Source organism: Loxodonta africana, chromosome 1 (genome assembly GCF_030014295.1).
Source record: "Loxodonta africana isolate mLoxAfr1 chromosome 1, mLoxAfr1.hap2, whole genome shotgun sequence".
Lineage (NCBI taxonomy): Eukaryota > Metazoa > Chordata > Mammalia > Proboscidea > Elephantidae > Loxodonta > Loxodonta africana.
In genome coordinates, this window is record NC_087342.1 from 2,009,828 (window position 1) to 2,036,355 (window position 26,528).

Genomic DNA, 26,528 nt, shown 5'->3' on the forward strand with positions numbered 1-26,528 from the left:
TAAAATGACATATACATTGATCCAAAATGTCTGCTCTTTAGAAAATAACCAGAACTATAAATTGAGATTTATGATGGGATACCTAGTCGAGTGCAATGCATGATAACAATAAAAATGGAAACAATCTAAATGTATGACAACAGGAGAAGGGTTGAATAAATAACAACCTGTCCTTTTGAAGGCATATTACCTGCTGTTAAAGTCAAACTTGAAAGGATAATGACATGGAGAAATAATCACATTGGAATAGTAAACCTAAAAGTTGGAAAACAATCTGTATAAACTGTTGTTGTGTGGCATCGAGTCGATTCCAACTCATAGTGATGCTATAGTGAAGTAGGCAGTCATGGAAGGGTTGTTGAGGGCTAGTACACATCCCGTAATAGTTGTTTTTCAGAAAAGTCTACTCTTGCTACATTTTTGTCACAGCTTTTGCAGCACTTCACTATCATTGGTCGAATCCCCAGGTTTCCTGTCTTCTGCTGACAGGAGGCTAAGGCGCAGGCTGCAGGCTTGCTGACTCCGAATGTACCTGCCATATGACCTTCCTGGGGTGGCAGTAGTGAGGCATTGCCATTTTTTCAGGGCCGTGGGCAGTATTTTCAGAGCCAAGCGCAAAAATCCATTCACTAAAATTATGCAGATTGCTCACGCATCACAAGACTGAAGATCTTCCCCTCACTGTCCATGCGTGTGTATGTTGTGTTGTTGTCCTTAGGTGCCATCAAGTCAGTTCCGATTCATAGTGACCCTACGCACAACAGAACAAAACACTGCCATGTCCTACGGCCATCCTTACAATCGTTGTTATGCTTGAGCCCATTGTTGCAGCCACTGTGTCAATCCACCTCGTTGAGGGTCTTCCTCTTTTCCCCTGACCCTGTACTTTGCCAAGCACGATGTGCTTCTCCAGGGACTGATCCCTCCTGACAACATGTCCAAAGTATGTAAGACGCAGTCTCGCGATCCTTGCTTTTAAGGAGCATTCCGGTTGTAATTCTTCTAAGACAAATTTGTTCCTTCTTCTGGCAGTCCATGGTATATTCAATATTCTTCGCCAACACCACAATTCAAAGGCATCAATTCTTCTTCGGTCTTCCTTATTCATTGTCCAGCTTTCAAATGCATATGATGCGATTGAAAATACCATAGCTTGGGTCAGGCGCACCTTAGTCTTCAAGGTGATATCTTTGCTCTTCAACGCTTTGAAGAGGTCCTTTGCAGCACATTTGCCCAATGCAATGCGTCTTTTGATTTCTTGACTGCTGCTTCCATGGCTGTTGATTGTGGATCCAAGTAAAATGAAATCTTTGACAATTTCAATTTTTTCTCCGTTTATCGTGATGTTGCGTATTGGTCCAGTTGTGAGGATTTTTGTTTTCTTTATGTTGAGGTGCAATCCATACTGAAGGCTGTGGTCTTTGATCTTCATTAGTAAGTGCTTCAAGTCCTCTTCACTGTCAGCAAGGAAGGTTGTGTCATCTGCATAACGCAGGTTGTTAATGAGCCTTCCTCCAATCCTGATGCCCCGTTCTTCTTCATATAGTCCAGCTTCTCATATTATTTGTTCAGCATACAGATTAAGTAGGTATGGTGAAAGGATACAACCCTGACGCACACCTTTCCTGACTTTAAACCAATCAGTATCCTCTTGTTCTGTCTGAACAACTGCCTCTTGATCTATGTAAAGGTTCCTCATGAGCACAATTAAGTGTTCTGGAATTCCCATTCTTCGCAGTGTTTCCATAGTTTGTTATGATCCACACAGTCAAATGCCTTTGCATAGTCAATAAAACACAGGTAAACATCCTTCTGGTATTTTCTGCTTTCAGCCAGGATCCATCTGACATCAGCAATGATATCCCTAGCTCCACCTCCTCTTCTGAAACCAGCCTGAATTTCTGGTATTTCCCTGTCAATATACTGCTTTTTGAAAGATCTTCAGCAAAATTTTGTTTGCATGTGATATTAATGATATTGTTCTATAAATTCCACATTTGGTTGGATTGCCTTTCTTGGGAATAGGCATAAATATGGATCTCTTCCAGTCAGTTGGCCAGGAAGCTGTCTTCCATATTTCTTGGCATAGACAAGTGAACACCTCCAGTGCTGCATCCATTTGTTGAAATATCTCAATTGATATTCCGTCAATTCCTGGAGCAAACCTGCCCTGGTTTAGGGAGCTGGAAGCCTTAGGTCATGAGACCCTGCCTGTCTCCCAGTTTGCAAACTGTGAATAAACCTTTCTCTTCTTCCAACCCTGCATCTGGCTGACCTCAATTTGCTAGTCTGCTTAACACAAACCTATTAGTTGATGGCTTCAATAGGATAGAGTAGAACTGCCCCATAGGGTTTCCTAGGCTGAAATTTTTATGGGAATAGATTGCCAGGTCTTTTCTGCCATAGAGCCGCTGATGAGTTCCAACCACCAACCTCTCAGTTAGCAAGGAGCACTTCACCATTATGCCACCAGGACTCCTCTGAATATACTATGAACCCAATTTTGCAAAATATGTGTGTACATATAAAGAGAAATGACTGTATCCAATCACCCCACTGTTAACAGTGATCTCTCTCAGTGGTGAGTTTAAGGTGATTTTCCTCCTTCTCTGTGCTTTTCCGTACTTGCTAAATTTTCTTTGATGAACATATTTTATAATCAGGAAAACAGGTTTATATTAAAACTGAGAGGGAATTATCAAGTCCTTGTGTCTATTTGTTTACATCTTAGTAATTCTCTTAGCACACTTGAGTCCAGATATCCTACGCAACCTAGAATTCCCTGTTTACACGACACAGGTAGGCGCTCTGCAGGAGACCTGAGCATCCTGAGGAAGGACCACACGTCTCTTCAGGCCACACACTGAAATTCCTTCCAGTTCGCTCCATGATGTTGTATGGACGTAGCAGCTTATACAGACCACCCTCCACCTTTCCCATAATGTCGTGATCTCTTCCATTCTGAATGCCTCTTTCTTAGTGGGGACCCATAAATATAAAGCCCCCAAGAAAGCAAAATGTCAGAGGTACATCACCATTAACAAAGTGAAGAGTGGCAGAAAGTACCTTACTGAGGCCAGACTCCATCTAAGTGTTGAGATGGCTGGGAGGTTGGATTGGAGTAGAGTAGGTTAGAAGAGGCAAATGGAAGAATTAGTTGAGGAACAAGCTCTAGGCAAAGCGGGAGAGTTCAGAGACATAGTGCTCTTACAGCAGTAGCAATAATGAAAGCAATAACATCAATACAGATGTTGAGCAATGAACAGTATACATGGGAATACGGAAGAACCAATCTGGGAAACTCCTGTATCCAAGTCTCATTGGAATCCCACCACTGCCAGCAGGGGCCATACTTGGAGTCATCTCTGAAAACAGAAAGCTTCTTACTCACTTGGGGCTCTGGGGAGAGTGTGTTCACTATAGTGGAGACCTGGCTGACCATTCTGCACCTATGGTGGGCTCCAGGCCTTGTGGGCCTGAACTGTATCTTTGGAGGACAAAGAGAACGTGGAAGGTAACATGGTTTTTGAACGGGGAGAAAAAGAGGCCTTTGAGAGTGTTGGGGGAGAATGTTGGAGGGTAAAAAGGAAAGAAAAATGGGAGGGGGAGTACGGAGGAGAATGCACGTGAACCGTTTTCACCTTCCTTTTTAAAATGGTTGGTCCACTTCATCCATTTTGCCGAAGAATCCAGGCACAGTGCTGAATGTACCAGACAAATCAACAGAGAAACTAGTTCCTGCCTGACTTACAAATGGCTAAGAAAAAAGTAGTACAAAATCTTGACTGAAAGCATCCCGTTTACGTTGCCATTTTAAGTGTCTTTTGATTCAGATTCAATTAGAATCATATACTCAGCATAGATGAAGTACGTATTTGTACTGATAAGAAACAGAAGAAAAGCGAGTCCCAGAAAGGTTAAGTGACTTTCTCAGAGTCACACAGCAGCTTCCCAACTCCCCAAGGGCAGCCATCGCAGCACCTAAGGTAGTATGGGGCCTTCATTCATCACACCGTTTGCCAATCAATTAATTCCCAGGACAGCTTCCTTGCCATCTTGTCACAGACTTGCTTTTCACTCAGGGCACATGGCTTCACCCTTCTGGGCCCGGGTTTCCTCAGCTGCAGAATGAGGACATGGGCTGAATGACCTTTCACAATCTATGTTTCATTCCTAAAGAATGAGGGGACCCAATATACCGCCAACTCAGCAGCTTTTTTTTGACATCCTCATACTCTCTGGAGCGATGGGTCTTAAAATGTGGTCCTTGACCAGCATCATCAGCGTCAACTGGTTACCTGTTAGAAACCCAGACCCTCAGATCCACGCCCAGATCTACCCAATCAGGAACCTTGGAGATGAAACCCAGCGATTCGTGTTTTAATAAGCCTTCCAGGGGTTCAGAAACCCTGGTGGCATAGTAGTTAACCTGCTAACTAAAAGGTCCGCAGTTTGAATCCACCAGGAGCTCCTTGGAAACTCTGTGGGGCAGTTCTACTCTATTCTACAGGGTTGCTATGAGTCACAATCGACCAGGAAGCAACTGGTTTATTTAGTTGGGTGTTTTGTTTTTGTTTTTTGGTCTGGGGGTTCTAATGCAACTCAAGTTTGAGAACCACTGCTCGGAGTAAGTGTTTAACACATACACACACACACACACCCGAGATAGCTAACTTTTCTCTGTGGCCATTATCTATCCATCACCCCCAGGCCTCGCTCTCCAGTCTCTCTCCCGGGGCTTCTCTATCCAGGGATGATGAATGGAGGTCAGAGCGCTGTCAGCAGAAGACCCGGCCAACCATCCCGCCCCAAGGCGGGAGGGGGAGGAGGCCGGCGGCCCTGGGATTTCCCGAAGCTGGCTTCCTTATCGTTTTTTTCTATTGACGCTGCCCCGGCTTTTGTGGTGGAGCATTTAATAACAGCAAGTTTGCTTTTAATTATGTATCCAATTGTTTGCAGAATGAAGGAGGAAACTGTGGAGAGGTGGGTGTCAGAAAAACGCTTGGAAAGCAGAGACTGGCGAGAGGACAGGAGGACAGTAGAGGAGAGGAAGGGTCTGAGGTGAAGTTAACCAGACAGTAGGGGGTTCAGGGGAGACAGTGCGTGTGAGGGAAAGACAGAGGACACTGCTTTTGGTATGGGGAAAAAAGAGAAGTTTGGAGGTGAGAGCGCGCGACTCAGGGGCAGCAGAAAATGGGTGTTGAGAGAGAGGCTGCCGGAGAGTTTGGGGACAGCCTCCCCCCCAGCTTCCTTTCCAAGACTTTTGGCTGTTTCCTTTTGCTCCTCCCCCTGCTCCCTGCCTCCTCTGATCCCTCCCTCCTCCTCCTCCTCGCGCCGTAATGGGAGGCTCCAAAGAGGAGAAGCAAAAGAAGGAATTGTTTGCGAGTTCAGTCATCCAAAAAGGCTTCTTCCATATGGAGGGACCGGGTGCGCCAGGCGCGGCGTCCCTTGCCTTGTCCCCGTGCTGCCACCGCCGCCGCAGCCCCCGCTTCCTGCCGCGGGGACCCTGAGCCCGGGCCTGCGGGTGTCGGCCGCCACGCGCGCACACCCCACACACACTCACACACACTCACACACACTCACACCCGCCGCAGCCACGCGCGCCCGCACGCGCCCTCCCTCCCTGGCCGCAACGTCTCGGTGTGGAGCTCTTTCGTGGCTCCCGCTGCTGCCGCTGTCCCGTTTTGTGTGTCCCTGGGTGTCACTGTGCGCTCTGGGTGTCCGTGTGGCGCGGTGTGCGTGGCTCACCGCGCGCCCACGACTCTGGCCCCCGAGCCCTGGCTTGCCCTTCCCAGGCGCCAGCTGCAGCAGAGGTGAGTCCTGCCGCTGAAGTTAGTTTTCTTTTCATAAAAAGTTGTGTTTCTGTGTTGGTTTGGGGAGAGGAGGGGCAGGAGGCTGCCGGAGGCCGGGCGATGTCGAGGGAGCGCCGGACGGGTGGCTGACCGGGACGCGCCGGCGCCGGAGAAGTTGGGGTCCCCCCGGCTGCCGCCGCCAGCGAGCTGCGGCCGGGCCCAGGGGCTCAGCGTTTGGTTCCTTGCCGGCCCAAGTTGGCGGAGTCGTGGTTATTTCGTCCGCGCAGTTCCCGGAAGGTTCTCGGGTGGAAGAAGGGCCCGGGCAGCCTCCCAAACTAACCGGGAAGGTTGACACCAGTGCTGCGGCTCCTTGCGCCCGGCCGTGGGGAGAACCCACTGGGGGGCTGCAAATACATAGATCCACCCAACACCCATTTGGCTCTTCAGTGGTGAGGGTTTATCGTAGCTGGCATTTTAAAAGGAGTCCACTAAAGTGAGGGACCGAGCGGAGCTGGAGCCGGACAGCTGCAGGAAAGCATCCGTGGCTGGAAGGCCAGGCAGGGCGAGGCTGGGCTGGAGTGCACAGAGATGTCCTGGGGTTGGGGCAGCGGGAAAAGGGTGTGTGTATGCTTGTGTGCGTGTGCGCGCGTAGCGTCTCCCTGGGGTTGTGCCCTTGGAGTTTTTGTTTGTGTGACTGAGAGAGGAAGGGGGAAATGAAACTCGGGAACAAGTGGGAAGGGGCTGTGGGGAAGAGCAAGGGACCGAGGACAAGTTTTCCCCTGGGGTTTTGAAAGGCCTGCTTAATTTTCAGGGTGTTCCGTGTAGTTTGGTTTTCCAGATGATAGGAAAATTTTGAGAGGCAGGTGATGAACAGCCCGACCTGGTCTGGAGAAGTTTAAGAAGGAAATTGTTTTGTTTTGCTTAGATTTGTTTTGGGGCCTGGGTGGGGAGACGGGGTGGCAGTGGCAGAGTTACTTGAAAGCTTGCTGCCTTCCTACAGAGATGTGGCAGTAGAGCTAAGAATACCCAAACCGCACACCAGCAATCCTAAACAGGCACTTTCTGGGTGTGGTGGGATGTTCTGCCACTGCCCCCATCCCTTCTCAGCAAGTCAAATGGGTTCCTGTAAGTTTTTAACCCAGAGTTACCTCTTTGAGTGGACTGAGTGAAAAGATACTTTGGTTTCAGGCCCCTATGCCATCTCCAGGTACCCTGTACCCAACAGAAATTTGTCATCTAGTTATTTGTTGCCCAGAACCTTGCAAACATTGGCCATCTAATGAGTGTGATTTTAAAATTCTTGAACGTGCAAACATTTCTGATTTATTTGGTGACTGGACCCTTCACAGGCAGCCCAGCTCTGTGATGGGTTTTCATCCCTTTGGTTACAGCCAATCAATCATTCTTCATTTTCTCAGGGGCAGCATGGAAAATATTCAAACATGGTCTTGTCTGACTGCTGTGGGGGCCGGGGCAGCCTTACATCGGGGCGACCTGTTTTCTGAACTTAAGTGAATCAGAGCCAAGAGGTTGGCCATTTTGAGGTGTGTAACAGGTTTCCCGGGAATGTTTCTGAGGTCATATAATTGGCACTTTTTAATGGTCTTATAATTGAAACCCAGAGGGTTCCCGTGGTTATCCCGAAGCACCTTGGGGTCAGTGGGTTGGAGGGGAGGTGGAAACAGCAATGGAGTTATGATTTTCATGCCAAATGAGTTTTGGGAGTGAGTTCATGGAAAGAAGTAAAAATGAAAGCAGAGTTGCCTATTCAGGCCACGTTGCTGACACTGCCTGTCCTCATATTAATTTATTACACAGAGTTTGACCTTTTATACCTACAAAGCCTAAGGATTGAAACCTCAGACACTGCCCCTTTCATCCTTTTTCAAGGTATCTCAGAGGAGTAACATTGCAAGAGACTCAGGAGAGATTGCCCAAGCCATAGCCTGCTGGCTTCATTGGGGAGAGGAGGTTGACACAGGCCATGCCGGTTGTTGGTTCCTTGACCACAACTGTGGGGGTGAGGGTGGGAGTGGGGAAGAAAAAAAGGGAAGGAACCTGCTTAGCTGTTGATCAGTTGGCCAACTTTTGATAAGGAGTGTGATTCATCTTCCTTTCAGTCCTCCAAATGTGTCCAGAGATTTTCTTTTCTTTGAAGTGCTTTTCAAGTGTTTGGGATCACAGCTCTCTTCAGCAACTGATCTATGATTTCCAAGACCTAAGAATGAATAGGGGATTTGACGAATGAAACAATTCAGTTGACTTCCCTGTGAACCCCACAGAGTTTAAGAAAGGCTAGCGGGGTGAGCTTAATGGACAGAGTTCCGCGAGCGCCTGGGGGTCTGGGCTCAAATTTAGGCGAAGTCATTGATATGGTTAATATATGAAACCTTCATCTTTCTGTGCCTTTAAACTACCTCTGAGGAAACCCAAAGGCACCAGATAGTTGCTGTCCAGTCCTTTGTGGCCTCTGAATATGGAAGCATTAACCTGGCACCAAATGCTAGAACATTTGGACTTTGCTTTCTTCCCTGCAAAACCGAACCCTCCTTGCGATCTGGGAGAAATAGGAAAGGAGAAGGGAATGGAAACTGGGAAGGGAGAGGAAAGAAAGTGGTGAGCTAGATTTGGATGAATCTGTTCACTTTAACATCAGGTATTTCTTGTCATCTTCTTTTTTTTTCATAGTTTAACCCAGCAAATATTTATATGCTTCAGACACACTGTGAGCCCTTTTTCCCAGGAGAATAAGTTCTTAGTTAAGAAATGGTCCCCCTCCCATTTTTATTTATTGTGCAAGTATCTACTAACAATAAATAAAATGTTTTTTTAATTGCCCACAGTCTTGTAACATAACTTCTCTCCATTCATCTGCATACATACATACTTGTTGCATGTTTGTGATAATGGCATAGACTCTGTTGTAGTCAGATAGTCCGGAAGTATTCCTAGAAACCTTTCTGACCAAAAACTCACAGGGAGCAGATAGGTCCAACCACAATGTTTTTGCTCCTGTGTTTAATGTTCTCACTTTTAAAGCCTTTTCTTTAATACCCTATGGGGCCAGAATGTGACTCTGATGAGAAACCACTTCGCCGTTGGTGGGAACAACCCAAGACCTAAGAATGCTCCCACATGAGTGGCCTTAAACATATAATATTTCCATAATTTGTGAGGCTGAGCCAGACATTTGGGGTTGAGCAGGGTGGAACGGGAGAAGGTGTATGTTTTTAATTTAGAAATTCATGTTTACCAAAAAAGCCTTCCTAAATAAAGCTTTTGCTCCTTGAAGCCCTCGTGGTTGGTAATGGGTAGAGAGAAGGGGAAGAAGTTAGGTTTAAAGGATCCATTTCAAGTGGCACTGCCCTTAGCATTAGGAAACCCTGGTTGGAGTCCTGGCTCTGCGTGTAAACTCCACCGACTCAAACACTAATCTAACCCACCCTGCATCACCACTGCTACAGAGTTAGGTGCCCTCCCCAGGCTTGCCCAGGGTGCTCAGTAGTTGCCAAGCCTTTCTGACTATTCCAGCCGTCTGCGCCATCTTTTCCATTCCTGCAATCACCATGCTTGCTCATGCCCTTGGCCGTGGCTGCTGACACCTGGCTGGGCCCTCTGCTGACCATTTATCACCACCCACCCAGCTTCCATCAGTCCCATAACATAATCAGGTCACCACTCAGCTTAAAGTCAGTCTTTAGTAAACATCCAAATTTCCTAGTCCTCTCATATGTGGTTTGGTCCCCCTTCGTCGTAATATAGCTTCACCTGGAGCCGCCTGCTCCAGCTGGACCATCTAGTAGCTGACCCTTGGTTTCTACTGAGTTCATTCCTTGCTTGCTGCCTTATTACCCCAAACGCCTTCCCTGTAAGCCTACCTTACTCTGTATGACACCTGTTTATAAGGTGTTCTTAAGAACTATCTGGTGAATATTGATGAAAATGGAATGCTGAACTCAAAGGCAATGGTTTTGCAAGTGGATCAAAGGACTGTTTAAATGTAGTCATTGTCCTTAGTCCACTGATCTTCTCAGAAAGCCAGGGAGCCCTGGTGGTGCAGTGGTTAAGCGCTTGGCTACTAACTGAAAGGTCAGTGGTTCAACCCCCCACCTGCTCTACAGGAGAATTCTGTCAAGATTTACAGTCTTGGTTGCTATGGATTGGAATTGACCTGTCAGCAGTGGGTTTGGTTTTTGGTTCTGGGAACCCTGTGTGGCAGTACTCTGTCTTATAGGGTTGCTATGGACTGGAATTGACTTGTCAGCAATGGGTTTGGTTTTTGGTTTTGAAAACCCTGTGGGGCAGTTCTACCCTGTCCTATAGGGTCACTAAGAGTCAGAATTGACTTGGTGACCATAGCTTTTTTGTTGTTGTTGTAGTTTGTTTTTGTTTTATAACTTTAAAGAGCCCTGGTGGCGCAATGGTTAAGTGCTCAACTGCTAGCTAAATATTGGTTTGAACACACCCAGTGGCTCTGAGGCAGAAAGACCTAGCTATTTGTTCCTATAAAGATTACGGCCTAGGAAACCATATGGGGCAATTCTACTCTGTCCGACAGGCCTGCTGTGAATCGAAATCAGCTTGATGGCACACAACCGCATGACCTTAGAAAGGAGTTCCTGGGTGGCGCAAACAGTTAAGCACTGAACTACTGACCAAAAGGTTGGCGGTCCAAACCCACCCCTAGGCACCTTGGAAGACAGGCCTAGTGATCTGTTTCCAAAAGGTCACAGCCATAAATATTCTATGGAGCTGATCTATTCTGTACACATGGGGTCGCCATGAGTCAGAGTCAACTAGACAGCAGCTAACCTTAGAAAACCTAACATGACCTTGGAAAAATGACTTTTCCTCTGTTTTCTTATTTATGAAATGGAGTAATAAGGAATTACCATGGTTTATAGCAGTGCACCTTATAAAAAGCAAATACTTCAGAACTGTTTGTTTATTTTGTTGTTCAAAAGACTTCTTAAAAAGACTTCTCTTTTTCCTCAGTCCCAGAACAAGCTTCCTGGAACCCATGACCCATGAAGTCTTGTCAACATTCACACCGTCGGAGGGTAGCAGCAACGAAGTAGAAGAAGCAGGTGAGGTTTTCACTCACAGTCTAATATCTCTGGCCTACTTGGGTCAGCCATTTTCTCGTGTTTTGGATTGCCTTTTGAAGATAGTGTTTCTCATCCTTGAGTATTGGAAGACTAGGATTTTGAGTGGAATGTAGGCTAAACTTCAGGTCAGTTCTAGTAGGCTCTGGTACTCTTTTGGTCCCTGGGTGGTGCAATCAGTTAATGTGCTCTGCTGCTAACCGTAAGGTTGGAGATTCAAGCCTACCCAGAGGCACCTCAAACCAAAGGCCTAGCTATCTACTTCCAAAAAACCAGCCATTGTAAACCCTATGGAATACAGCCTACTCCGACACACATGGGGTCACCATGAGTCAGAACAGACTCGATGGTAATTGGTAAACTCTTTTAGTCTCAGCCTGTGATGGCCTTACTCCCATGGAATGGCCATGGGAATGCCCCTCACCCTGGGGCAAGCCCTCATAGGCCTGTTGGACACAAACCATGTACTATATGACTTTGAGTCTAACCCTGCTGTGGAGAAGTCCTTGCTCAGGTCTGGGTGAGGAAAGCCCTGTGTTTATGTCTCTGTCAATGGTATTACAGTAATGCCTTGGTCTGACGTACCAGGAAGTGTTTATCTCACAAAACCCAAAGGGATTCTGCTTTTTTCCATCTTCTGAAATAAAGCTGGGAAATAATTTTCTCTGTTCCTAATGGTAAATTTTGCCTTATGTTCAAAGAGGGTCTTTGATGTCTGGGACAGGCTTCTTGGGAAGTAAGAGAAAATTGTAACAGAAGGACGATAGCCAATAATGCACAGTCAGCCTAATTCAATTGCCAGAGAAAATGTTGAGGGAAGTCTCAATTCTCTTGGGACAAGAAAGTGCATAATCTGGGTAGAGTGAGTAGGGTTGAAGAAAAAATAACCCAGAAGGAGCCGAGCAGTGGCAAGTATGGCAAAGGAATGTTCTTTCTTCTCCAAAGTGAATGTGGACAGCGCTGGACAAGGTGGAGGTGATGAATATGTGTAGGGTGGGCCTTCATCCTTTCAACAAACTTCTATTGAGTTCTTGTGCATGCCTGGCATCTCCATGTGGGCTGGCAGGGATCAATACCAAAGCCCATGCCTCCAGAATCCCATTACTGAAGGGCAGGGAAATGCAGAACACCGTACAAACCCTGGCGCTAAAGTACCTGGATGGGGGCAATGAAGGAAGACTTCTTAAGAGAGGAGAGTCAGAATCTCAAGCTGAGTCTGAAGGCAGAGGTGGATCTGGCAGTACATAACTGTTCTTTTACCTCTGCCTACACGTATTTTTCATCATTTTCTCCTGAAAACTCACTCTTCCTTAGTGGGTAGTAAACGAAACCAGCTGCCATCGAGTCAACCCCAGTTCATGGTGACTCCATGTGTGTCAGAGTAGAACTCCATAGGGTTTTCATGGCTGTGACCTTTTGGAAGCCGATCACCAGGCCTTGTTTGAACCACCAACCTTTCAGTTGGCAGTCAAGCACTTAACCATCTGTGCCTCCTGGGGACTCTGCTCCGTGGACAATAGGCTTACGTATTCTTGAGACTTCAGATTTCAAGATCAGAGTGGCTTTTAAATTTTAGGAATGTTAAAACCTGGAATATTTACACAGAATGCAGAATGTCCGAAATCTGGGTCTTACACAAGTTTCTAAATCCAGTTACTGCATTGCTTTTGGGCGGGTGGGGAGAAGAATGTGTGATTTTCCCCCTTTCTCATCTATGCCAGATTTTAGCCGAGAATCCTAGAAACACATGCTTGAATTCATCTTTTTTGCCATTCAGTTCCATTTACCCTTTGTTCTCCTGCCTGCCGTAGATTTGCTGAGCTCTGAAATCATTCCCAGGGTGCCAACGAGGGGACATTTATTTTAGGGACAAGTGAGAGCCTCTGGGTTCCCCAGATGCCCAGGAACCTTGGCTGCTATGGATGTAAATCCCACACAGGATGGGAGCCACAGGTAAGGGCCGGGGGAACAGTGTCTGGGCTGGAATTGGACACTCTTGAAGCGAGACCTCCCCCACCTTCTCTGGCCCTGCCAATATTTGTCCAGATTAGTCTCAGCAAATGCCTTTTCTAGTCTGAACTTACCTAACATCACAATCCCAGCAGGCTTATGAGGTATGGGTCCCAGTTAATTGGGGAGGAAAATTGGGGGTTCTGGGTTTATTCATTTTCTATGAAAGCAGAGGCTACTCTTAATTATTTCACAAATCATCTCCCCCCACTTGACTGTTTTTTCCTTTCTGTCTAATGGATGTCATCCCACAGTAATATTATAATAGCTCTCCCTTTTTACATGACTGCGTCCAAGGGAGATGGTTTAATAATGCAGTAGGTCAACAGAGTGCCCATTTTTGCAAGTAAGACAACATAAAGTAATGAAAATACACTGCTGTTTACCCCATCAATATGAATGCATGTTTTGTAGTGAAGGAGTTATACAAGAACCTGCTGTATTATAGCCAAGAGTTAGATTCTACTGAATCATCCACTATACCTGCCTTTAAAACAATCATCTGCACCCCTCCATGGATACCTTTGGTGGTCTGCCATCTGCGCAGGCAAAGCCGGCTGCAGGTGAAAGCCCCCCATCAGCGGCTTTCATTTCACAGCCTTCTGGTATAGAGGGAGGCTGAGGGCTCAGCCTGGCTCCAGCCTCTCCGGCCCGTGGCAGTTTGCCAGCAAGTTTCACTGGGTGGTCTTTGACAATGGGAGAAGGAGGGGTGGGGAGCTCAGCTCTTCTCAAAGGGGAACAACAAGGTGGCTTTCTATAGGTGGGCTTCACGTTGGCAACCAGTGCCCTTGTCACTAAAACACCATAAAGGTCTTGAGTGTGGCTGAAAAGAATTGAACAGGTTGCCTGAAGGCGGTGTGGTGCGGGAGGTAATTTTTGTTCCTCTGGTTTCACCCTTGAAGCCCAGTGTTTATTGGCGTGCCTCCCTCCCGAGGGGGAGCACACACAAGCAGCAGGCACCGCTCATAGTGTGAGGGGAGAGCAGAGAAGCAAACCTCACAGCCCAGCCTCTCACCCCACTGCTCAGGGAATCCGCGGTAGAATCAAGGGCTGGCCAAGACTGTGCACCTGAGCACTGAAGATAGCACTGCCTGCCTGGCTGGTTCTTCAGCTGATAGAGAGAATAACAACAACTACCACTTAGTGAGCCCTACTATGCGCCAGCACGGTGCCAAACACTGCAGGTATTATCCCATCAACCTCCAGCAGTCCCAAGAAAATGTACAGTATTATCCTGTTCTGCAGATAAGGGGGCTGAAGCTTAGATAATCGCAGCGACTTGTTCTGGGTCTCACAGCTGGTAAGTGGCAGAGCCAAGATTTCATTGCTGGTCTGTCTGACTCCCCAAACTCAGGCTTTGCAGAAAAAAACAAACAAACAAAAAAGTCTAGACAATCCCCCCCACCCCCAAAGGAGAGCCTGTTACCTTGAGAGAATTCTTTCTTTTGCAGCTAACAAATTGTAAGGGCCGGGGGTGGGGGCATCACGAGACTGGCCCGGAGGGACACGGGCTTAGCACTGAGACCACCCTGTTTGCAATGGGTCAGCAGCACCAGGGAAGCCAGTCTTTGTTCTGAGCAGGCAGCGGTGAAGGCTGCTCCCGTCTCGGGTCTGATCTCACACATGTCTCCTGCCTTTTGGTTTTCTCCTGGGACATCACCTGAATGAGCTGCCCTGAATCTCTGCTTCCACTCTAGCTGTCTGTTGAATCCGTTCTTCCTAGGACCTCTGCAAGTCTGATCAAGCAGGCCTTCTGTGCCCGTGGTCGGGGTGGAGCAGGGAGGGGTTGGCTCAGCAGATACTTTACTGGTCAGGCAAAGTGGCAGCTTGCACAGAAAAACACCCTGGGGAAGTAAGTAGCATCTTTGACAGACAGGTAACTGACAGGAGATGGTACCTTCCAGGCAAACACTCACAGGGCAGCCAGCAGAAAGAATTCGACAGGCAGTTACCTGCAGAAGACAAGACAGACCTCTCCTCACTCACCTATGAGAGAGGTGAAGATCTGGCTGGGGAGAACCTGTAGTTATCCTGTTTCTTGCTTTTTTTTTTTTTTTTTTTAACAAGCATGGAAAGCCTGAAGCCAGGGAGTTCTGGGTTAGGACAGACATGAGAGACCTGGCTTTGTTGTTGTTGCAGTCAGCTGTCTTTGAATTGGCCCCCGACTCACGGCAAGCCCATAAACAACAGAAGGAAACACTGTGCGGTACTGTGCCATCCCCGTGATCGATGTTGTGATCTGTAGGGTTTTCGTGGGCTGATTTTTTGGGAGTAGCTCTCTAGGCCTTTCTTCCCAGCCTGTCTCAGTCTGGAAGCTCCGCTGAAACCTGTTCAGCGTCATAGCAACATGCAAGCTTCCACTGACAGATGGGTGGTGGCTGCGCCACGAGGTGCATTGGCCAGGAGTTGAACCAGGGCCCCCTGCATGGAAGGTGCACATTCTACCACTGAACCACCAATACCACCTGGCTTTAAGATATAATTAAGTGACTAGCTAGTTGGGAAACCAAGAGGAAGTCATGGAAACCCTGTGCTTTGTCCACTAGCTGCCTTCTCAGGGTGCTATAAGGCTGCAGTGAAATGGCACAGGAGAACACTTGTGATCCCAGGTGTTCCTGCTCACCTCGAAAGCCCCAGGCCTCTGGTGTCTTAACTCAAGGAGATAAGAAATTCTGTGAAACTGGCCAGAGGTCAGTCTGGGCACCAGGAATATGTCTTCTCTCGTGGTTGTGTCTTTGTTTTCTGAGAGCAGGAGCCTGAGATGAACGTGGCTTAGTCCTATTGCCAGGCACCCTTGTGGATCCCTCCAGACTGGCGGTCTCCTCCCTTGTGGGAAGAGGCAGTGAAGGGCCTCGGGGTCCACTGGGAGAGGAAAAGAACTTGTGGCAAGAGGATTCTGGTTAACATCCTTCCTGAGAGAGGAAGGTAAGGAGGAGTCTGGGGAGCTCCCAAGGGAGCCCACCTGAGAGGACAGAAGTCAGGAGTGAGCACTGTTAGAAAGAGGGCAAAGTGCTGGGGAAAGAGGGAGTATTACAGGAGCGAGCAGCCTTGCTGGGACCCCTGTCAGGTCTGAGCTCCTGCAGTATCCTGGTGAAGGGCAGGCTTTGGAACCAGACGGGCCTACAGTGTGCGACCCTGGGTAAGTTACCTAAACTTTAAGACCCCAGTTTCTTATTGTTGTTGCAAAGAGGACACTAGAAAGCACGTGAATCGCGTTGTGAGCATTTTGTACATAGTACCTGTTGTTGCAAATGCAAAGGGAACTGGAGTGAAAGGACAGCTATTGATGGGTTTGAGCAGCTGAGAAGGATAAGTAGGTAGAAGGTGTGCTCATGGAACTCCCCATTTCAAGGTCTACAGAGAGAAACGATGAGGAGATGGGAGAAAGCCAAGCCCACAGTGGGGATTGGTCCCTGCCCTAGATGCAACTTTATGTACCAGAGCTCAGGCTCAGCCCCTGGGTAGACAATTCCCATCCAGCCTCCCGCTCGGTTTCTTCCCCACCTTGACAACTTCCATTCCACCGGTTGTACCAGAAACCTTGGCATCATCCTTGACCCTGTTCTTTCTCTCATACTCCGCTTTCAATCGGCAAGTTATATTGCCTTTACCTTCTCAGTGTATCCAGAATTCTACAACTTCTCACCACCCTAGTCTTCTATCAGCATTTCTTGCCTGGACTATTGCTGTAGCTTCCTCAGTGTTCCCCTTGCTCCTACCATTCCCTGACACCCCTCCCCACCTCCAGCCCGATAGTCCATTCTTCACAGGCAAGTCAGTGTCACACTCTGAAACATAAGCCAGGTGAAGTCGCTTCTGTGCTCAAAACTCTCCATGGTCACCCATCTTACTCAGAGAAGAATCAAAGTCCTTTTGATGTCCTCAGCCCCAACTCTTGCTCTTCCCATCTCCTTTCCCCACCCCCTTGCCCACGCCCACTGCCACATTGGCCTGCTTGCTGTGCCACATACTAACTGAGCAGTCCCTCAGGGGCTTTGCCCTTTGCCTAGAAGGCTCTTCCTTCAGATATCTGCATGGCTCCCTCCTTCACTTCACCCCAAACCAAACCAAACCCATTGCCATCAAAGTGATTCCGACTCATAGTGAAGCTATAGAACAGAGTAGAGCTGCCCCATAGGGTTTCCAAAGTGGATTGGAACTGTTGACCTTTTGGTGAGCAGCTCCACTCTTAACTACTGCGCCACCAGGGCCCCCACTTCACCCTTTATCAAAGGCCACTCTCCTCATCACTGTTTCTCTCTTCAGCCTAATTTTTTTTTTTTTTTTAACGTTATCACCTCCTGGCATATATTTATTTGTTCTTTTGTTTATTGCCTGCTTCCCCTCAAGATCCAAAGACCCATAAGACCAGGAGCTTTGCTTTGTTCCTCACTGTCTCCTCAGTGTCCAGAACAGTATCTTGTACACAAGAGGTATGCAGACACGTTTTTGCTGCTCTGCAGAGCACTTCTGGATCTCAACGGGGGTGTGATAAGGGTTTCAAACAAAATGAAGTAACTGTGTATGGATCTATATAAGAAAAATGCATTCTAGAGTACGTGTATACAGGGGGATGGGGGAGAAGCACTGAGAATCCTAATAATATTAGACCTTCTGTTTAGAAAAGCGGTAAGCACTGTGTTAGGCCATGGCAAAAAGAACCCCGTTCTTCCTCTCTTCCCCAAGGCGGCTGACTTCGGGAATGCCTGTTTCCCATCTGTAAGGTGACAGCAAAAATGAATGGCTGTCTGCCCCCTCTCCATTCGTCACTTGTTATTGGTAGCTGCTGTCCACTTGGCTCGACTCCTGGTGACCCAGTGGACAATGGAACAAAACACTGCCCAATCCTGTGGTTGCGGATTGGACCATTGTGATCCATAGGCTTTTCACTGGCTGATTTTCAGAAGTAGGTTGCCAGACCTTTCTTCCCAATCTGTCTTAGTCTGGAATCTCCACTGAAGCCTGTTCAACATCAGAGCAGCATGCAAGCCTCCACTGATGGATGGGTGAACGTGGTCTCCTGTATGGAAGGCAAGAATTCTACTGAACTATAGCTGTGGTCCATTCATCCCTTATGAGAATTTACTGAATATCTATTTTATGCCCACCACTGTGTGAGGCAGAGAAGCCTGGCTCATTCCTTCTGTTACCAAGAGCTTATTGTCTGGTTGCTCATCTGGGATTTTCCAGGTACACCTGGGCCATCCACCTTGCTGCTCCACTCCTTTAGCACAGTAACCCTTTATCGTCTTCCGTGGAACATGTGGCTGGCAAACCTTCAGGAGCGGCCGGTGTCTGGGCTCCACATCTGGTAGTGTGCAGACCTTCACATCCCAGCACGAGATTCAAGGGCGGTGGAGCCCACGGGCTGTTTGCCTTCCTCCTCGGTAGTTTGTTTTACTGGCTTGGGAGCTGTGGAGGGAGTGGTGGCGGAGTGTGCTTCCCCCTGGCTGGCAGGGCTCCCGTTCATCCCACTTCCGGTGGCCACAGGCCCTGCCACCTCAGGAAGTCACTGCTGCAGCTGGGCCCAGCCTCCAGTGGTGTCTGTGTTGAGCTCTGGAAGTGATTGAATGCTGAGGGCCTGTTTTGTGGTCATTAGGGAGGAAGCCCAATTAGGTGCAAAGGGACTGAGAACATTTTCCCTGCCAAGAGGTACTTCTTTCTTGGGTTAGCCTCTTGAGCTAAAATTCCCTGGGAGTTTGATGGAGGACCCCCTAACATTCAGAACACCCTCTGGTCACCCTGAACAGTGAGGCTCTCTGGGGTGTGGGTGGTGTGGGGTTTTAGAACTGGAGCTTGAGCAATCCCATGCCACCTCTGAGCCAGCTAAGGGGAAGGAAAGTGCAGGTGAATGGGTGTTCTGAGCTGGTCACCCCATTGAACCAGGATGAAAAGTTCCAAAGGTAAAGAATGGGGGTAAACTGGGTAGAGAGAGCCCCAACTCTGGGGAGCTGGGACTTAAATTTTTTTTTCTTTTTTTTAATTGTTCTTTAGATGAAGGTTCACAGAACATACCAGTTTCTTATCAAACAGTACACACATTGTTCTATGACACTGGTTAACAACCCCGTGACATGTCAACACTTTCTTCCTTCTCAACCCTGGGTTCCCTATTACCAGCTTTCCTGTTCCCTCCTGCCTTCCAGTCCCTGCCCCAGGGCTGGTGTGCCCCTTTAGTCTTGTTTTGTTCCATGGGTCTGTTCAGTCTTTGGCTGAAGGGTGAACCTCAGGAGTGGCCTCATTACTGAGCTGAAAGGGTGTCTGGGAGCCATACTCTCAGGGTTCTCCAGTCTCTGTCAGGCCAGCAAGTCTAGTCTTTCTTTTTGAGTTAGAATTTTGTTCTACATTTTTCTCCAGCTCTGTCTGGGACCCTCTGTTTTGATCCGTGTCAGAGCAGTCAGGGGTGGTAGCCAGGCACCATCCAGTTGTACTAGACTCAGTCTGGTGGAGGCCATGGTAGATGTGGTCCATTAGTCCTTTGGACTAATCTTTCCCTTGTATTTTTAGTTTTCTTTATTCTACCTTGCTCCCGAAGGGGTGAGACTAGTGGAGTATCCTAGATGGCTACTCACCGAAGTAGATGTAGAACATATTCTTTATAAACCATGTTATGCCAGTTGAGCTAGATGTTCCCCGAGATCATGGTTCCCACAGCCCTCAGCCCAGCAATTCAGTCCCTCAGGGAGTTTGAATGTGTCTGTTGAGCTACCATGACCTTGCCTTGTACAGGCAGTCCATAGTCTGCCCATCCATGGCTCTCCTGAAGCCGCTGTGTAAGTGGAGGTTAAGACTACCGTTCCCACGTTCATCCCTGAAGACTCAGTGAGCACTGTTGTGAGGGAGTCTTGAAAGCCCTTTAAACTCATGAGAATGACATTCTCTCCAGGCAAGCTGCCCCTGTTGCTCTCGGTAGTTATGGAATCAAGGGATCCCTCTGCACCCCTATCTTCCTGGGTCCAACTCCAGACTCTGGGAGGCTGAGATGACAATTGCTGTCTGCGGAAGCAGAGGACAGTGAATTACTGAGCTGCATCAGCGTGGAACCCCTGTCCCTGACCAAATCCAGCCTTCACCCCAGGGTCACCTTCCTCACATCTGCCCCCCAGCAGGTGCTGTGAGAGACCCGAGAAGGAACCCCAGGCCAGCTTCTGCAGGTACCTGCCAGGTAGTGTGGGTCCATGAGAAGGACCACGTCTTCTGAACCAAAAGACAAATAGGTGACCGACAAAGCACTTAGTACTTTCTGATTAGTGTAAAAAAGAAAAAAAAACAAAAAACCCAACAGCTCAGAAAGGCTCATTTTATGAATATCTGTGATGCATTTTTTAAAAAACCATCTTTTAGCCTCAGAAATGGCATCCTGTGCAGTCGGGCCATCCAGAACCATGGCAACGCTGGGTGGTCTGCTGGAGCGGGAGGTGCGGAGGTTTGTGGGGGCACAGCACGGACCCCGTGCCGGTGGGCGGGCTCTGTGTAGCAGTGGAAGGAGGTCCAGCGGTGTGGTCGGGGCCTTCCCATGCACTTTCTCTCTGTAGCAATCTAGAAACCAAAGCAAGATCTGATCATACTCAATCCCCACTCCAAAAAAGTCAGCCTGCTTGGCAGTGGAACAAGGAAGCTCCCTAATAAGTAAATTCCTGCATGCTTTGAAAGTCAGGAAGTAAAGAGGAACAGTGTGTCCAATTGAGATGGAATCTTAAGCAGGCAGAACAAATTTTCCCCACACGGGAAATAACCAAAATGCCGGTGCTAAAAGCCTTGGTCTTGGTGGGGGCAAGGCAGGGAGGCCTTGTTCCTTTGCACTCAGCCAAGATGAGTGTGTTCCGCGGCCCCAGGTTGGAGGGGGGCGGTGGATTCTGACGTGGCAGGGTCTCCTTTCTGTGAAGAATGTCACCCACCACAGCTCACAATACCCCGTGCAGCCTACCACTCCTCAGACGCTCGAGGTTTCATACTGAGCTGTTTCTGGTTATCCAGGCCCCCAACAGTAAGCTTTGCCCACATGGGCCTGAAGACATGTTTAAGGCTGTCAAAGAGAGGCTTCCAGTTGGTCCATTTACAGATCCGAGTTGAGAACACCCTCAGCCCTGTGCCTGTTGCCCTCAAGACACTGACAAACTAGTTTCTGAATATTTATTAATCAAAATAAGAGGTCATTTCACAGTGAATTGCATTATCCATGTTCTCTCTTTACAGGAGTGCTTGGTTCAGAGTAGGTGCTCAGACCATCATGGTTACCATCATCATCATCATCATTATTGCTTTGCTTTGAGATGGGCTGATAATTTAGCAACTCAACTCTTGGGGGCTCGTATTCTTGGGGAGCCTGACTATTTGAAGAGTTTTGTCAGTTATGGTATGTTTTGGAACTTCCTAGGTGGAGAAACGGAGGAGGCTCAGAAAAAAGCGCTAGTTTCAGAAGTCCAACCTGATTTTCTCTCTGGACCTTGAGGCCTCTCTGCATCTGGTTCTGCAGGCAGGAGAAGCCAGCGCCCCCCGAGTTGGGGATGGGTCATTGTGAGCTGTGCTCAGGGTCATGGGGAAGGCCTTGCATTCTGGTCAGGAGCATGATGGGCAGCCAGCTGGCTCTGAATCTGGAGCCCAGGGGAGCCAGGAAGATAACCCCCTCAGGGTCCTCTGCCTGCTGCCAACAGTCCGCTTATCGGGGTGGGGCGGCCTCTTTGACCCAGGGTACTAGGGAGTGTGTGACGATCAAAGAGAGGCACCCCCCTCCCCCGCCCCCGCCAAGAACCTGAGCACCCGCTGAAACCTGCCTGACAGCGCTATTTGGCATAACTGAGAAGACACTGGGCAGGAGGGCCATGTTTCTGGAAGTTGGTGCAGGGTTGGAAAGACTTGGGAAGACCTGGCTTTAGTCATCCTATTGAAAAAAAACAAGTTTTATTATTATTTTTTTATTCTAAAAACTCAGACATACTCACAAGCAGAAAGAATAATATAATGAACATACATATGAATGGAAACCCTGGTGGCACAGTGGTTAAGTGCTACAGCTGCTAACCAAAAAGTTCAGCAGTTCGAATCCACCAGGAGCTCCTTGGGAACTCTATAGGGCAGTTCTACTCTGTCCTATAGGGTCACTATGAGTTGGGATCAACTTGACAGCAACAGGTTTGGTTTGGGTTTTTTGTTTTTTTTTTTTTAATGTACGAATCACCAAGATGCAACAATTATCAAGACAAATTTTTTTTTTATATACTGCTTTGTGTTCATTACTACGCTGTGTGTGCTGGGTGGGACAAAGAAGGATGTCACAGGGTGACGCCTTCCAAAAGACGTGTGTAGTCCAGACTTCCCACCCCCTCGAACCCCTCCATCCTGGCGGTGGAGTGGAAGGAAAGAAGACTCACCTGGGGACTCAGGTCTGATTGGCAATTGTTCTGAGAAGTTTTTGTTTGGGTCCTGCATCGAAGTTGAGTTTGAGTGAAAGCTTATCCTTTATCTTCGTATTCCCAGGGCCTGGTATTTAATGGATGGTCAATGAGTATCTGTTGACTTGAAGGCAAGGGGTTTCAGGTGACAGGTGGGTTTCAGTTTGGACAGGCCTAAGTAGTGTTGATGCTTAGCTCATCATCTTGAGCGAAAAAATGCACAGGACAGGTGAGGGCTAGAGGTGAATGAGGGGCTGTTAACAGGACAAAGCCTCGGCAGTGAACGGTTAGGTGTGATCATTGGGAGAGGGGGACCCTTCCTTCTGATTTTGTTGAGAATGTGGATGTCCAAGGAGCCCTGGTGGTGCAGTGGCTAAAGCATTCAACTGCTAAAAGAAAGGTCGACAGTTCGAAACCATGAGCTGCTCTGCAGGAGTGAGATGCAGCAGTCTGCTTCCATGAAGATTTACAGCCTTGGAAACCTTATGGGACAGTTCTGCTCTGTCCTATAGTGTCACTAGGAGTCTGAACTCGATGGCAGTGGATTTTTTTTTTTTTTTTTTTTTTTGAGGAGGTCAACAGCAGAGAGCTGGAGCCGAGCTGCTCCCTCCTGGCTGCCAGATTCCAGCATCTGCAGGCCCTGGGTGTCTATGGTGCAGGATTCTGAGAACCAGGGCCCCAGCTCCAGACTTGTTTTTCTGGGTGGCCACAAGCAGTCTGCAAGCCACCCGGTCCGCCAGGCCCACGTGCCATTCCAATGACTGTTGCATCCATTTTGGAATTAGCAAGAGGGGGTGAACAAGGAACAGGACTTTTTCCGGCGTGGGGAACGGGGTTGTCTCCGGCCTTGGGAGTGCTCTGCACCTCCACTCCCTGTGCCTCTCTGGAGCCGGGGGTAGTGGCCTGGGGGGTGCTTAAGGGGTGTGAAAATGGGGTGTTGGAGGAAGATGAGGGGACAGTGTGTAAGCACTTCCCTTGGATCTGACCCTGGGGTGCAACCACAAAGTGCCTGAAGCCTGGTTGGTGCCGACTGTTAAGCGCTAAACTACTAACAGAAAGGTTGACAATTCTAACCCACCTGGAGGCTCCTCAGAAGCAAAGCCCTAGGGATCTACTGAACAGTCACGGCCATTGACAACCTTATGGAGGGCAATTCTACTCTTCAGCACATGGAGTCGCCATAAGTCGGAAGTGACTCAACGGCAGCTGGTTTTACCGGTGGGGCGCAGCCACAGTGAGGCCTCAGGTAGGGTGTGCCAAGGCCCACTGACAGCACGGGGCGTCTTTGGTCACCACTTCCATCAGCAAACCTGTGCCTCCCATTCCCTGCCTGGTCTTTTTCAGCATGAACTTCTACTCTAACCTCCCTCCATACGCGCATGGTGTATATGAGTGTTCTCATTTTTTTTTTTCTTGGCAGAAGTTAAGACACAAGATGGAGTTGGAAAGAGATGAAACCCTTCTGGGTATATATGTCGGGCACCTCACAGCTTCATTCCTGGAGTGGGAGGGCAGAGGGAGGGGCCAGGCTGGAACTGGGCTCTGAGGTGGAGGTGGGCATTGTCTCCTCCCCAGCTGGACCAAGGTAAAAAGCAGCTTCTTCCAGAAGGCCCACTGGAGGCTGAGCTGTTAACCCTTTGGGCTGTCAAACAGCAGGGCCCAGCGGAGCCCAATCACTGGTGATCATGGGTATGGGAACCCTGGGTCGCCAACTTCCCTTCTGTGCATCTGTGACCTCTGAGACTGTTGCGATTCTCTTGAAGGAGTCACTGAGGGCACCTCAGGCTTTGATGTGCAAGCTTTCAGCTTTGCCACTATGCTTGGAAGTCTTTTCTCTCTCCTGCTTACCTTGTCCTTGGCACCACCCCTCCACACCCCCAGGGGTAGTGTGACCCAGCTCTGAGGCACAGAATCCCAGTAAGGTGGTGACTGACCCAGCAACTTACTGAGTGTCCCCTTTTGTCCTATGGAGGCTGCCCTGGTCTTCAAAGTAAGTGCTCTTTGCAGAGGTGTCCTCTTCTTGAGAAAGCCGGACATCCGCAGGCCCAGGCAATATCTGGGGAACCCGAAGAGAAGCTTTCTGGAGATATATTTTGTTAATTCCTTAAAATGTCTCAACATTAAATTTATGAAATGAAAAAAAGGTTCTTTATCTTTAAAAAGATTACAGGCGTTTCTTTAAAATAATACAGTAGGGAACATTTTTATGCAAAACTGTCAGTTCCAACCCTCGCATCTGAAATGGACAGGACATTTCTGGCCGATGTTCTTCACAAAGTGATCGCCAGAGTTCTCAGCCCTTGCTTACAGTGACCAGGGAAGAGTTTGGAAAATGCTGCTCCCTGAGCCCCACCTGCAGAGGGGCTAATTTAATTTGTCTGAGGCACTGCCTGGGCATTGGCACGTGCCCCTAGGTGATTCACATGTGCAGCCAGGATTGGGAACCACTGCGTAGTTGTAAGAACAGAGGAAGATGGGAGCCTAAGTTAAGAAATGGGAAGAAGTTTATTGTGTCTCTGTACACGCTGGTGCATATAACTGGGATCTGAGACTCAAAGCGCTGCTACCAATTTTTGGAACAGATTCAGGCACGCAGACACCCAGGAATGACTGCGTGCATGTGTGCGCCCGTGTGTGTATGCGTGTGCATGTGTGTGCATGTGCATGTATGCGTGTGTCTGTGTGTGTATACATGTGTATATGTGTATGTATGTGTGTGTATGTATCGGGGGGAGGCTTTCAGAGATGCAGGTGCAAGGCATGTCCAGGAGTTGGGGCTCAGGACGCATGGTGGGAACGTGCCAAGCCAGCCTCTCCTGAAACATGGTGCCAGGTGCCCGACTCCAACCCAGACTTACGTTGTTTTTTTTCTGCCTTTCTCAGTTCTTCTCTGGAAAACAATTCATTCTATATCTGCTTGAAGCTGATGCAGACTTCAACGCTAGCAGATAGCCCTGGCTTTGAATCCTTTAGTTGAGCAAATTGCTTAATCGCTCACCTCAATTGCTGCATCTGTAAAATGGGGATAAGAACATCACTGACCTCATAGGTTTGTTGAGAGGTTAGACAAGATAATGCGTATACATTACCTCATTGTCTTACACATACCAACTCAATAAATGGGCAAATGGTTTTCTTTGTTTTGTGCTGAGAATGATGGTTTCTTCTGACACTAAATATTTGCCTTAATCTCATATTGTGACAAAACCTGATGTATTAAACCCAGTGACTTTTAATTATATATACAGATCAGTTAATTAGGAAATTAGTGATGTGGCAGGAAAAAGGCAGTCTCTAAATGCTGATACACCCAACATGGTAATTTCACCAGAAAAAAAACAACAAACTAGTTGCCATCGAGTCAATGCTGACACATAGCAACCCTATAGGACAGAGTAGAATTGCCCCACAGGGTTTCCAAGAAGCGGCTGGTGGATTTGAACTGCCGACCTTTTGGTTAGCAGCCAAGCTCTTAGTCACTGTACAACGAGGGCACCAGACTGGATAGTATATTTTATACAGGTTACTAAACTAAATAATTTCAGATCTGTAAAGGTTGTGAACAAAATATTAAATGTGTTTTCATTTATTCCCAAAATATTTGTCCATATCGTGTGGAAGTAACATGATCCTGGAATTAGAGGAGATGGTCTTTACAACACCCCTAAGAAGCCAAATGTATGAGGCAATGAGCAACCTTTTATGATCCAAGGGGTTGTTGGGACCATAGGGAAATGAGACTCCCCAGCCTATGGGAAATAATAAGATGATAATGTTAGCCATGACATCATAATATTTTGGGATAACTTCCTTTTTTTTTTCAGATTTTCGTTTTTTAGTTCCCAAAGTGAAACTGTATACCCACTTTGAATATCCCTGAAGTGTTAAAGTAAAACGTACAAGTCATTTGAACGTCAGAGATGCCAAAATTTGAGTGTCTCCTGGCTTTCTCTATTCCAGTCTGAATAACTAAACCAAACCTGTTGCCGTTGAGTCGATTCCAACTCATAGCAGCCCTATACACCGCATATTCTTATGTAACTTTTTTTAAGAAACAGAAATGGGATCATACTGTTTTGCAAGGTGCTTTTGGGACTTTCTCCAGGAACCTCTTAGGCCAACACTTCTCAACGTGTATTTGGCAAAGTTATCATCACTAATGGTACTCTGAGAAAAAAAGGTAGTGTGGCCAGGTAAGGCCCAGCCTGCGGTCAGGTAAGGCCCAGCCT

General features: G+C 47.9%; 1 protein-coding gene across 2 annotated transcripts in view; it reads left to right on the forward strand.

The window, feature by feature from the left end:
- Positions 1-4,874: 4,874 nt before the first annotated feature.
- Positions 4,875-26,528, forward strand: part of BOC (BOC cell adhesion associated, oncogene regulated) — a 92,913-nt gene continuing 71,259 nt past the window's right edge. Inside the window, exons 1-2 of one of the 2 annotated variants that reach the window (XM_023551802.1) lie at positions 4,875-4,983; positions 10,788-10,879. The gene's annotated coding sequence lies outside the window, so the exon portion shown is untranslated. Of the gene's footprint in view, positions 4,984-5,036; positions 5,814-10,787; positions 10,880-26,528 lie in introns of those variants that run through there. The other variant, XM_023551801.2, reaches the window with a different exon arrangement.